Source organism: Heliangelus exortis, chromosome 22 (genome assembly GCF_036169615.1).
Source record: "Heliangelus exortis chromosome 22, bHelExo1.hap1, whole genome shotgun sequence".
NCBI classification, from domain to species: Eukaryota; Metazoa; Chordata; class Aves; order Apodiformes; family Trochilidae; genus Heliangelus; species Heliangelus exortis.
The window spans coordinates 211,525-224,414 of record NC_092443.1 but is presented as its reverse complement, the minus strand read 5'-3'; the positions used below and the strand labels follow the sequence as shown (position 1 = coordinate 224,414).

General features: G+C 37.8%; 1 protein-coding gene across 5 annotated transcripts in view; it reads right to left on the bottom strand.

Moving 5' to 3' along the window:
- TNC (tenascin C) overlaps positions 1 to 11,305 on the bottom strand; it is a 65,963-nt gene extending 54,658 nt beyond the window's left edge. Inside the window, exon 1 of one of the 5 annotated variants that reach the window (XM_071766266.1) lies at positions 11,028 to 11,305. The gene's annotated coding sequence lies outside the window, so the exon portion shown is untranslated. The remainder of the gene's footprint in view (positions 1 to 11,027) is intronic. The other 4 variants (XM_071766263.1, XM_071766261.1, XM_071766267.1 and 1 more) reach the window with 4 other exon arrangements.
- Between the last annotated feature and the right edge of the window lie 1,585 nt (positions 11,306 to 12,890).

Genomic DNA, 12,890 nt, shown 5'->3' with positions numbered 1-12,890 from the left:
GAGAAACTCACCAGAAAAATTGAGAAAAAAATATGCAACTGAAAGAAAATACATGGCTCCAGTTAATTAACTTGCATCTACAGAATGCCCTTACATCTATAATAGTTTCCAGACATTTTATGAAATCAAAGGAGTCATTCTCACACACATATACACACAATCTTCCTCCATGATGAGCTGTATCCACTGTTGTGTAGCAACGTCTACTTTTACACAACTGAAGATATTCATGCTTTCAGACAGGGAGTAAAGAGGAAGACTCCATGCAGCTCAACCCATGGAACAATTTTTTATACAAGCCAAAAGAAACAAGCTAGTTATTTTATGGAACAGATTATTCAGACATGTTACATATAAAGTAAAAAAAGAAAAAAAAAAAAGAGAGAGAGAAATAGAATTTGAAGAGAGAGCTATGTAGAACTAGCACCAACCCCATCTGGTCTAGTTCCCAGTGACTGAGATAAGGCACAAGTTTACAGGGAATTGGGCACAAGTTTACAGGGAATTGGGTCTGTCCTTGGGGCTTGTTTTTCTTAAGAGCTCGGACTCTTCAACATCAGTTTCTGGAAATGGGAACTCAGAAGGAGAAATAAAACAAGCAGGTCAGTGGGGTGCTTTTGAGCTGCATTCAGGCTCATGGCAGGGAGCACAGCAATCAGCCAAGTAGAGCAATTTGCAACAAATTTGAGAGGAAAAAAAAAAAAAGACAGGACTATGCATCTGTTAAATACTTTTTTTTCTCACTTCTGCAAAGCAATCTCTGTTCTTACTGGAGATTTCAGAGCTGGAAGAAAAAAGGCACTGGCAGATACAGCCTAGACAAAAACTGTGAATTAGAAACAGCAGGACACACCAGCAACAAAAGCGAAGAATTCAGAAAAAACACTGCTATTCTAAAAACAGAAGCAGAACTATATAAATGGGTCGTCTCAGAAGGACTCCATGGAAAGTGGAGAGGGGGGGGGGTGTTCACACCTTCCATTTGCTTAGTTTCCCATTGAAACTCCTCTTTGCATTCACAGCACAGAAGTGAGTTTTACACCTTCATTTCTGAAGCCATATGTGGAGCTCTGAATTTTTAAATGTGGAATGGAATCAGGACCACAGCAGTGCTGCTGCAGACACTGAAGCCTAGATTAGTGTCTTTTACAATATAAAAAAACCGTTCCCCAGCAAAAGCAAAGTTTGTGGATAATCTCAGCAGAAATTACTCTTGCCTCTAGTATGTACTGTACCTTTTAATAAAGCCTTTTCTAATAGCAAAAGCATTCACTTGCTCTCTTGGCTTTTTCCTCCTCATAGCATAGACAGAGAGCTGGAAAAGATCTACAGTTTTCTAAACTTGTCTTTGGAAAGTTTCTTTGCCAAATTACACTTTGTCAGGAGCTCATTATTTTCTGGATAGACACTAGAGACTTCAATTTGAATTATTTTGAGGGCTGTACTGATGCTATTTCAAACTACGAGGTTTGTGTTCTTTTTTGCATGAATCACAGCAACTTAAGTTCATTCCACATGCAAAGCTCTGCTTCATTTCCAGACCCTTCTCCATAGTGTGTCTTTGAAAACCACCTGTAGGTTTTCCACATTCCATTTCACAGAGTTCTAGATAGTTTTGGGATGAGATGGGAAGAGCAGAAATTCAGGACCTCTGAATTTTCTTCCCACCCTTTCACACTGAGCAAGAGTTACTAAGAATAAAGCAGCAGCCAGTTCTGAGTATAGGGGCCTGGACAGTCACATTTGTCCCTAAAATTTACAACTGAGATATCAAAATATAAAGCTTTTCTACAGATAATGAGATAGGAGAGCAATCATCAATAGTGTTGATAAATATAATATGAATAGGCGAATAAATAAACTCCTGTAAAATATGTTATAAATATACATATATATATGTGCTGAATTAATAAACCTACCAAAAATATCTGTGAAAATGACGCAGTAATAAATAGGATCTTTGCATTCTGAAGGACCACAAATTATTGACATATTCAATAAATACACAGTATACAAGTGAATAGGCTAAGCACGGGGAGACCACATTACTCTGTACAGCACCTCCAAGGAAGCTGTTTTTTTAATTTCTCCTGGACATCACAAGGAAGAAGTTAGACAAAATTCTACTCCATACACCCAGCATCATAATTTTTCTGTACTTAAAAGTGATATTAGCTGAAGGAATATCACAAACAGAGGGAAGTGATGTGGAATTACTCTGTTTTAATTACAGTAGTGTAATTAAGAACACAAATAATTTACATGTGTATTGGAATTAAAAAAATAAAAATGTTTAAGTATAAATTGTTACAATTTATACTGGCAGCAGGATACTTTCAGTATTCACTGTGGTAGTTAGCCTGCAGTTTGTAATTTGACTTTAAATCAACCATGTAGTTATGGAAGCTCTAAAAATGACATCTCTAAAAGAAAAAAGGAAAAAAAAAAAAAAAAAAAGTCTCAGAACTCAGTCATAAAAGCCTAAACTATTCCTGGAAATCAGAAATAACTTTACATCATGCCTCCAGTCATGACCAAACTTTGGTAGTCAGCTTGAGCTGGGGAAACACATGGGCACCCCTCCCCTTTGTTTTAAAGCAAATATAAGTTTACTTGGGCAGCTTTTCTTCCCTGCCAGAGCTCCTCTGTCCTTGGTACTAGCATCATGAATATGCAGGAATGTGCACATTTTTCTAACACACCAGACCACAGAGGGAGTTCCTTGAAATCTGACTTCCAGTAATAGCCCCCAGGCAAGATATCTGCTTGGCCTCCTTATGTCAGATGTGGTAGCATCAAGAATTTGTATCTTTGGCAACCTAGGGTAGGGTAGCACAACCTAAGCAGAGCAAAATATATGATTATGAGAGAAGATGGAGTGAAATCAACCATGGCTTGGCAAGGTTGATTTGCCAAAATATATTTGGCAAGTAAATATAAATTAGGTTCACAAAATATGAAACAAACAAAGTGCAAAGCACTTGGAAAAAGAGAGGAGACTGTTTTTAAAAAGTCCAATCTGAGGATGTTTCTCAGTGTTCTAATGTAAAGCAGGAGCACTTACGTAATGGAAAATAGAGCCATATACACAGCCCCAAGCAAGAGGTTAGTAGCAACGGTGACTGAACTTGGACAAAAATCTGCACTGCTGCTTCAAATGTCAACAAATCGGGCACTGTTACATTAATGGGAGACTTGAGAGACCTCCACCAACAGTGCTCTGACCTTGTTTTCTCTTAACACACAGTGACTTGAGACCTGTCTGTGTTAACATTCTAGCAGACAATAATTTGAGCTGTGGAATAAAAGAAGGGACGTGAAGCTCAAATTATCCAGCAACAGATCTCCTGTGAAATCAATGCAATTGTCTCATATGAGAATCTGGCTGGCAGCCTCTGAAGTCTGCATAGTAGAAAACCATCCTTCAGAAATTCAAGTGGAAGTGATCTAGACAAGGAATAATGCAGACAATGTCGTGCCACTCTGTGCATGAAAAAAACTCAGTGGATTCTAATTTTCTCTGTCAGACTGGTTTTATCCCCATATTACTCCATGAGCAGTACTCCTGACCTATATAAGCACAAGCCAAGTCAGATCAGGCCAAAGCCTCCTCTGCAAAAAGATGTCTCTAGTAAACAAGGCAACATGAAATAGGCATAGTATAAGCATAGTCAACATCCCACGTAAAGGTAAAATAATAATTGTTTACACTGTCAGAAAAAAGAAAAATTCCCAGGTGAAACCACAGAAGTTTGACATTATGATGTCAATTTTCACAAAGGATCCCTTTTTGTCAGTATAGTAGGACATATTAAAAAGTTATTTGGATAGAGGACTGTAGGATATATATATCCCATTTATGGGAATGGCACTTTTCTTACATTGTGTGACTTTCAATAAATTCACAGAAATAAACTCAGTTCAAGGGTTTCTACCCATGTTCTGAGCAACTGAAGTTTTACAAAAAGTCAGGCACAGCCTGAAAAGCACTGTATTAATTCAGGATCAGTTCCCTTTTCTTACAGATGAGACCACCCATTTGAATAGTGCCAGCAGGACCATTAGTAATGTGGAAAGATAATCATACCCAAATCTAGAGGGATCTCCACACTAAAACAAAGCAAATTAACTGTGTCCAAAATGGCTTTCCTCAGCACTGACCTGGCATTACAATACCTGATCACAAGGCTTCTGAAAAACAGAGACGGAACAGTGACACTGAGTTTCCAACAATGCAAGAGTTGAGGAACCAAGTCCAGTGCTGGGGAAACACAGCTGGCTGGTAGTAGACCAGAGTTCCTCACTTCTGCCAGTGATCCTGTGAAATCCCAGTGTACTACTACTAAGGCAAATAAACAGTGTATGAAATAACAGTCTAAGGATGTCAAAGTACTAAGAATGTCTAATGTATTTGAGAATGGTGCTCTCTCTAGATCCTGTATTCTTTCTGTCAAACCTGCTACTCCAGCACTTATAGTGCTAGATCACTATTCTTGAATTGCTAACCTGTAAAGTGTCTAAGTCTACATCATAACTAACTCTTGGCAGTGGAAATATAAATTTTCTGGCCTGGAGATGGCATATCCCCCTATAAACACTTGGCCACCAAACTGGAAAAATAGATAGGACATTCATAAGGAGGGAATGCCAGCATTTTTTTCCTGGAGACTATTTACTTTGCCAAGATACTTCAATAAGAAAAATTATCTAAGACCTTTCTGTTAATATGCACCCTGTTCTCATTTGACTTGTACTCCACTTGTTGTGTGCAACATTCATTCTGAGTCAGACTTGAATTTCTGTAGTACAAGCAATGGAGAAGGGAAGTACAAACCACAAGAAAAGGAAAAGGATGCATTACACTGTGTCACTAAGAGGAAAGGATTTCCTACACACCACAAGCTACCTTTATATCTTTCTTGGCATAAACCCTTGTTACACAGGACAGAGAAACTATTTAGGAAGATTCAGCCCATCTGAAAGAGGCTGACTTTCCAAAGAACCAGTAAAAACAAAGAAGCAGTGAAAGTAAAAGCTGAGCTCCTTTTGAAAGCCTAACAAACTGACAAACTTCTAACAAAATGAGATCATGCCAGGCCAAGAAAGAAGATAACCGTGAAGATCTTACACTGAAGTGTGCAACACATACTGAAAATTAACCTTTTCTGTCCAAATAAAGGCTTTTCATCACACCAGGGAGACAGAAGACCACTGCCACAAGAGAATTCAGCTCACAGTTGGCTCTCTCACCTGCAAGCCCTGCATACTGTCTTTGAGACAAGCACAAACCTGATTGACAAAACCTGTCCGTTTCTAGGTCTTTTGATTTCCTGGGAATGAAAACTGAACCCCTTTTTTTTTTTTTTTTTCTTTTTTTTTCTTTTTTTTTCTTTTTTTTTTCCTCTTTTTTCTTTTTTTCTCTTTTTTTTCTTTTTTTTTCTTTTTTTTCTCTTTTTTCTTTTTTTCTTTTTTTCTTTTTTTTCTTTTTTTTTCTTTTTTTTTCTTTTTTTTCTTTTTTTTCTTTTTTTTTCTTTTTTTTTTCTTTTTTTTCTTTTTTTTTCTTTTTTTTTTTTCTTTTTTTTCTTTTTTTTTCTTTTTTTTTTTCTTTTTTAAAATCCTTTCCAGCACAAGCTTATTAATGGTGTAAATAACTATTTACCTAGTTCTAAAGGATGCACAGGGAAAGTCTCTCACCTTTTAGTCTTCATGGATACTCAGAAGATTATGTTTGCATCTCCCTTGTGCTGCTAGAATGGTGCATACATTTAGAGAAGCAGCAAGTCTGTTTAGATTAATATAGTGGTTAATATCCTAATCCCATAAGACAACATTTGTAATTTTACGTTTATGAGCTTATCACATTCTGGTGCATCTTGTGGTAAGGCACAGGCAATGCTCAAGTACTTAATTGAAGGCAAAATCTTTTCAGTAGTATTTCCCCAGGCACCCAATTTCAGACTCCTTTGAGAATCTGGGCCAGTATCTGTGCACATAGAGCCAATGCTGGGAAGAGGCAGACTAATACAATGGATCTTTGTTGTGCCTGTGATTCAACCAATTGTACCAAAAATCTATATTGAAGATTTCTATTCTACTACCCTGTACTTTCTACTCAATTACTAAAAAGAATATGTTTTCTAAGCACACAACAATATCATTTTTGTCAAGAGTTTGGAAACCAAGAGCTTGTATGAATTGAAGAATGCTTCCTTTCTCTTCCCTGTGTGGTTCTGGTTCTGGGGAAAGAGCTTTCTGTGTGAGTAATCTTTCTAAGTAGGAAGCAGAGCTCCCCTATTGCTAGGAAAGAATGGACCTCCAGTAGGCTAATATGTGATGGATGACTGAATGCAAACTTGGCAAGGTTGTTCTACCCTACCAAAAGAATACAAAATGCCACAGGCTACTCGTACACAGGGACTCTCTAGCTGAAAGTTCTGAAAACTTGGCAAAATCCCACCTTAGTTTAATTGAAACTATGGTGGCAAGACAATTAAGGATGTGAAACTGGAGAAATTTCTTGCAAAAAGATCAGCTCAGGATGAATTTATCTTCGGTGACTGACTCCTGTGTAAGGCAAATAAAAACATAAATGGAAAGTTATTCTTACTGAATACAACCTGAACAGAAAAATCTCATATTTGTTTGTAAAGCTATAAAGCATGCTAACTATTATTCTTTAAAGTCTACATCCAAATATACTCACTGAAGCTATAGTGGATTTTTTGCTGCTTTTTTGCCAGCAACAGGATAGGCAGTATATAGGAGAGAAGTAGAGAAATGATCTATACAGGAATCCAGTAAAATTTTACATTAAGGCCATGTCTAGAGAAAAAGGCATATGTATCATTCCAGTCAGTGCTTAAGAGACACTAAGTTATTTAGACTTGGTACTTTTAGCAGAAGGATCCCTATTATGTTCCTTCTTTCAATGTCTGAACACTTTCTGTTAGATCAAGAGACATCTCTTATCAGGCAGGATCCCATTCTGAATTCTCCCCAGTATGCCCAGTCTGCAGTTTAGTTACATCATACATTGAAAGATTCCACTAACTGGACGAATGCCCAGTTTTTAACTTTTCCCACATGTGGAAGGCATTTAACTTCAGCTCAGACTGGACAGAGAGTCAAATGCATGAGTGGACTGTAAGCACTGAGAGGCGAAATTTCACACTTGTATAAACCCCAGAACTCAGTGGAAACTGAGACAGCTCAAAATTATCTCTTGGGGTTGTTCCTTCTTTTCGGTAGTCCTATTCTTTATAGAACTCCCTTTTCCTTCTTGCTTTCTGTTCACAACACAGGGAACTTTTCTGAGCAGCTAATAATAGCAAGTGTAAGCTCTTTGTGGCAGAGAGCATCATTTGTTTTGCTTATTCACTCTTTCTAATACAAGTCCCTAAAATGCTCCAGCAGTAGTAACATCATCATCAACTTCTAATAAACTCCTACATAAAACAAATAGAAGCTATGGACAGCAAAGTCCGTTTTGATATCAGGTGGATTAATGAATTAAATTACTTTATAAACTCCCAAGTGATCTGTGCATATCCCTTATTTTTCAGCTCTTGATCTCAGATTATGATGTTTCCTGTCCAGAATTTGCCAATTGCTCATCCTACAATTGCTTGCATTGGTTTTGTGTATTTCTGAGCCTGAGTGATGAAAAATACACTCATTAACTTAATTCATTCCAATTGCTATCTTCCTTAGTAACTCAAGTAACAATGATTTTGCTGTAATATTACATCATCAACTTCCTTAAAACGACTACAGGGAGCTATTATGTTTTCCAGTAGTTTCAGACTTCTGTAGATTAGAGCCACTTGTTGAGAGAGATCAGTCTTTGAGACGGGTGTGTTAAATTCACACCAGAAATTAAGTCTGAGAAAGTGCATGTTGCTAAATCAGAGCACAGTTTTAAAGCCCAATATCTCAAATTGCCACGGCTGAAAACAAATATCTTTTTATGGTTGGAAAGCTGAAATCTCTATGCTTTCTAATGGTATAAATCATGCATTTCTTAGCTTACAGCTTTATGAGACACTGGACATTAAAACTGTCAACAGCCCTTCAAGCTTAGCAGACATGATGGCATGTGTCCAAGGAGGAATATATCAAGCCACAGGCTTCAAATTTAAATAATTTTTAGCCACTTTGAATTTCTCGTGGTGTGACATATGTGACATATATAGGACAGGTAAATCTGTATGTGATAATGAAGCAGACACCACCCTCTGCAGTCACCCTTACTTCCAAATATAATGTTCAACCCATACAGATACCAAGGTTCATAAACTGAAATATCCCACAAGACAAACACTGTTTTTCCTTTATGGATTTGCCAGTGTGGGACATCGATTTACACCAGACAACTATTATACAATCCAGTACACTTCATTGCCAATTAGGACCACTCAAACCTCTGAATACACCCTACAAATCTAGATGAACAGCTGTACTGTTGTGTGAGGAAAATGGCAGAAAAATTGCATATGTAGGTCTAGTATTTCAAATGGTTTTACCAGGGGAGATGAAAGGGTTAAAGCTCTGGCTCCAAAGCAGCATCATTGTTTCAAACTCACACTTGCTTCTCAGTTCTGCTTCTCTCTTCAGAAGGTTGACAAAGTCCAAAGAAACACAGACTCTATGGCCTAATCTCATTTTCTTATCAAAAAGTGAAACAATATTGAAAGAACAGATTTTGACAGTCTCTTTACAGCAAGTAAGAACATCTTCATACATTAATAGTCTTTGACTTTTTTTAGATATTTTATAAAAAGCAAGAATATATAAAAAAGTCACCTGATCTGAATTTCAAACACCTTTTGACATGCTGTTTTAGCAGCATGATAGTTAAGTTTAAATGAATACCAAAGAGAAAAGATCCAGTCTTAAAGAGCTATGATCGAAAAAAAGTATAAATTTCCATAAATGAAAAAACTCCAGCTAACACAGTTACTCAATTTTTGTGAAGCACTTCTAAGCCTTGATGTAGGTATACTCTCAGTAAATTCTAGCATCATTATTTCAACGGGAGAATTGCATCTGGTTGGTTCTTTTTTCATATGCCTATCACCACAAGGTACCTGGATGAGATTTCTTCAGAATATCAGTTTCTTCTACAAATGAAATATGGCTTTCTAACATGCAGGGTGCACACTTACCAGCAAATCCTTTGGCTCCTCTCAAGCTTTGGAAACACTGATAAAGTCATTATAGTTCTAGGAGAAAGGACAGGAACTTGCAAAGAATTTTCTCTGGGCTGAAGCAACCCAGAGGATAAAATTAAGGGGAAAAAAATATAAAGAAAATATAAGAAAAAAAAATAGCATTTGCTGAGGATAATGACTCTTGATAAAGTCACTGACAGTGACAGTGACAGTGGTGGCAAGCAGTCCCTTGAACAGCATCCTCCTCACTCTGCTCCTTTCAGCTGACCATTACCCTGGTCTGTTCAGCTGGGCAACCTTTCCTGAGCAGTGATGCAAAGGGAATGCACAGGGAACACCCCCAGAACTCTTTGCAAGTACTTTCAAATTTTGCTGCCAGGGAATTCTCTTCTTTTGGCTAAAAAATTTCACTTGACCAAACATTTGCTCCTGCATCCCCTTTAGCAGTGAGAAAAAAAAAAAAGATGACATCATTACACTTTTCTGCAAGTCTTCCTAGGATTCAAAGAATTGTCACTGGCCCCTCTGTCCAGCTCATTCTTGAATTACAGTTACCTTAAGATTTTACAGCTTTAAAAGGCAAATGCACAACTCCAACGTAAAAAAAATATAAATAATAATTACCTATAATGTTAATAAGGAGGTGTATAAATTAATTCCCATTATTTAATATTTTTAAAATAATAATAAACTGAAAGAGGAAAACAAAGACAACATGGTGACAAAACCAAGAGTTTTCATATAGTCCATGGAATTTCATGCACCTCCTTGGTTTCCTGTTTTTTTTCATTAAGAAAAAATTTGTAAATGTTTTATATTTTTTATAATTCCTCTTAATTTTATACTGTCTCCACTGTGCAAGAGGACTTGTCACCATTTCAATCTGAACATACCTTTCTCCAGCATAGTGCAATACAGACTTTCCAGAAGTTTAGTATAACTGACAAAAACCATCTCCTAGTAGCCAGAGAGCAAATCAGACTGGGAAAACTCTGCAAAGGTGATGTAACACAAAGTTTTGAATAAATGGGCTTGACTCCTAAATGAAGCTAAGTGCAATCACCTCCTCCCAGTCAGCTTCTCTATATTAAGCCAATTTGAGCCTAACTGGTAAATGCAGACACAGTCATGCAGAAAATCACAGTGCAAAACGGAGGAAATAGTTAGGACACACTGTAAAGCAAATGTCCATTTTTTCCACGATAATGGAGAGTTTCACCCCCTGATTCCCCAGAATCCACCCATTTAAGTACCGGTAATAAGATACTAGTTTAATCTTCCTTTGTGTTTTGCTCCCCCCTGCAGACTAATGTTACCATACTTCTAAAAGAAACTGGAGCCCAGTGGGGGAGGGTGGCGGAAGGAGGAAGGTGACAAAGGCTTCAGTGTAAAGAAGAGTGCAGACAGCAAATTAAAACTGAAAAGGGCCTGGCACTTTTCAAGTCATACACAACAGCATAAGGAGGAGTTACTTGCAAGGTTTAAGAATTGTGACTGGATTTAGCCTGGTATGTGAGGTGAGGATGGGGGAAACATTTGTGTTACTTCAGCAGTTAAGAGGAAAGCCCAAATATGTCAATTAGGTTTCTCTCTTTGTTTCTGTACATGTCCAGCATTCAACTAACCCATCCTTCATTCATTCATTGAATCAGACTGATGTAATTGAAATATTTCTTACAGTATTATTACACTGGACAAAGACAATCTAAAGGCAGGCATGCTCCAACTGAAAAATATTCCCTAATAAGATGCTGACTATTCAGATCAAAGGTCATGGGGCTCATGACAGAAAAGTGTCATCACAAACTTGTGTGAGAGAAGAGCTCATTTTTTTACTCAGAAAGGAAGCAGACTTACCTTACAGACTCTGACAGAGATTAGACCCCGTTGTGAGCAGTCTCCATGAAATAAATATAATGTTACAGTCAGCTCTCAGCTTCTGACTTGGTTGCAGTCCTGTCAAAACTCAGCGAAGTTGTGTTGTCTAATTTTGCATGCGAGTGTGTGAAAGACAGAAAGGTTTGACAGTAAGGCAAACTGGTCGGATCAGCTAGTTTCTGCTGGGTTTATATAGCTGAGCTGCAAATCCTGATCCTTGGCTCATTCCACTGTAATAGGACGCCTGAAGGCATTTTTTTTTCCAGTTTTGCTTTAAAGGAACAGCCTCTCTCTTTGGCTCAGCTTCTGAAAGACACACATGCACACTCAAATCCACACACTGTCATACACAGGCACACATACAAAAAAAGAATTTGTGTGCAATTTATGGCTAAAGAAGGAAACCCCTGAACCATTAAAAAAAAGTCAGCTCAGGGCAAATGACTCAGAAAGCAGAATATTTTCCTTACAGCAGCAGCTGAGTATATTGTCAGGAGTTTTAATCCCCTCATCCCCATTATTTTCACATTGGGAAAGAGTAGCAAACTAAAAAAAGATCAGAGGAATCACAAGCAGGATTCCAGTTCCAGAAACTCCTATTGAAAATAATGGGTGTAATTTGCAAATACCATGTATCAACATCACTCCACTGGAATCAATTGAAAAATTCAGTTTTACACAAACTGGGAATCTGGCAAGTCCTTACATTTTCAAGCTTGTGATCTCCTTTGCACTCTCTTCCAGTCCTTCTGCTCTCAAGAGTTGTAGGGAGAAATGTGGAGAAGTCAAGAGAAAAGTCTAGTCTAGTGAGCAGAGACTCAGCCTGGTTGTTTCTAATATAAATAAATAAACAGATGACAGACACAGAAGGGATTCCCTTTCTTCTCAGATCTAATAAAAATAGATTACTAGGCTGTGTGTGTGTAAAGATAATCCAGCCACTTTTGTGAGGCTTTTGGTTTCTGAGTCAGTACGTTCTCTCTTCTCCTCATCCCAGAGATATCTGTGACACGCAGAGCACTCATCTGGGACCTTTTTGGGGCTGATTGCTGCCTGTGATTACCCTTGAGCCTCAGGCTTGTGGAAAAAAGTACAGCTCCTAGTTAAAGGTGTCTCATTAACACTGATCTCCCTCCTACCTCATACTACAAATCTGCCTCTCCCTTGCCCACTGCTGGTTTGTTTTTTGTTAGTTGTTTTCATATTGGTGTGGGGGAGAAACAGAAGGGCACTGGCACAGGGGGAGACAGAGATTAATTTTTAATTTTCAGGTCTATTTCTAGGATGAAATCACACTCTGTTTGATTTAGAAAGCAAGACTTACTCAAACACCTCTGAAGACACTGAAAACACAAAACACTGCTCACCGGATTGCAAGGGTTTATGGGACAGATCCCATTAGTAAAGTAATAGGATTCTACAGGAACAAGGATACTCTGTAAGGATAAGTGTTGGTTGCCTGGGGCTTTCTCGTCATGTTTCTTTTTGAGCATATCTCCTCCAATGCCAAGCTGGCATTTCCAAGGCTTCACAGACTCACACATCATTTTCAGGATATTTTTCCTTTTTCTGCACAGCAGTACAAGGAAAATTTGGCCCATCCTACACATTTAGACAAGTAAGGGAGAATTCCTTACCCTGAGATTTGGAATTACCATTTTAGAATCATTATTTTTAGCCTCAATAAAATGTAGAGGTTTTTTGCTAACTGAAATACTGACATTTTCTTTTCAGTGGCTTTCACACAGAACATTGACCCCATGTGTATATTCTCTTCTGTCTAATAATATCACTGAGCTCATGTTGAGCTCCCTTCCTCAGCACACAGCACAGATTTTAGTT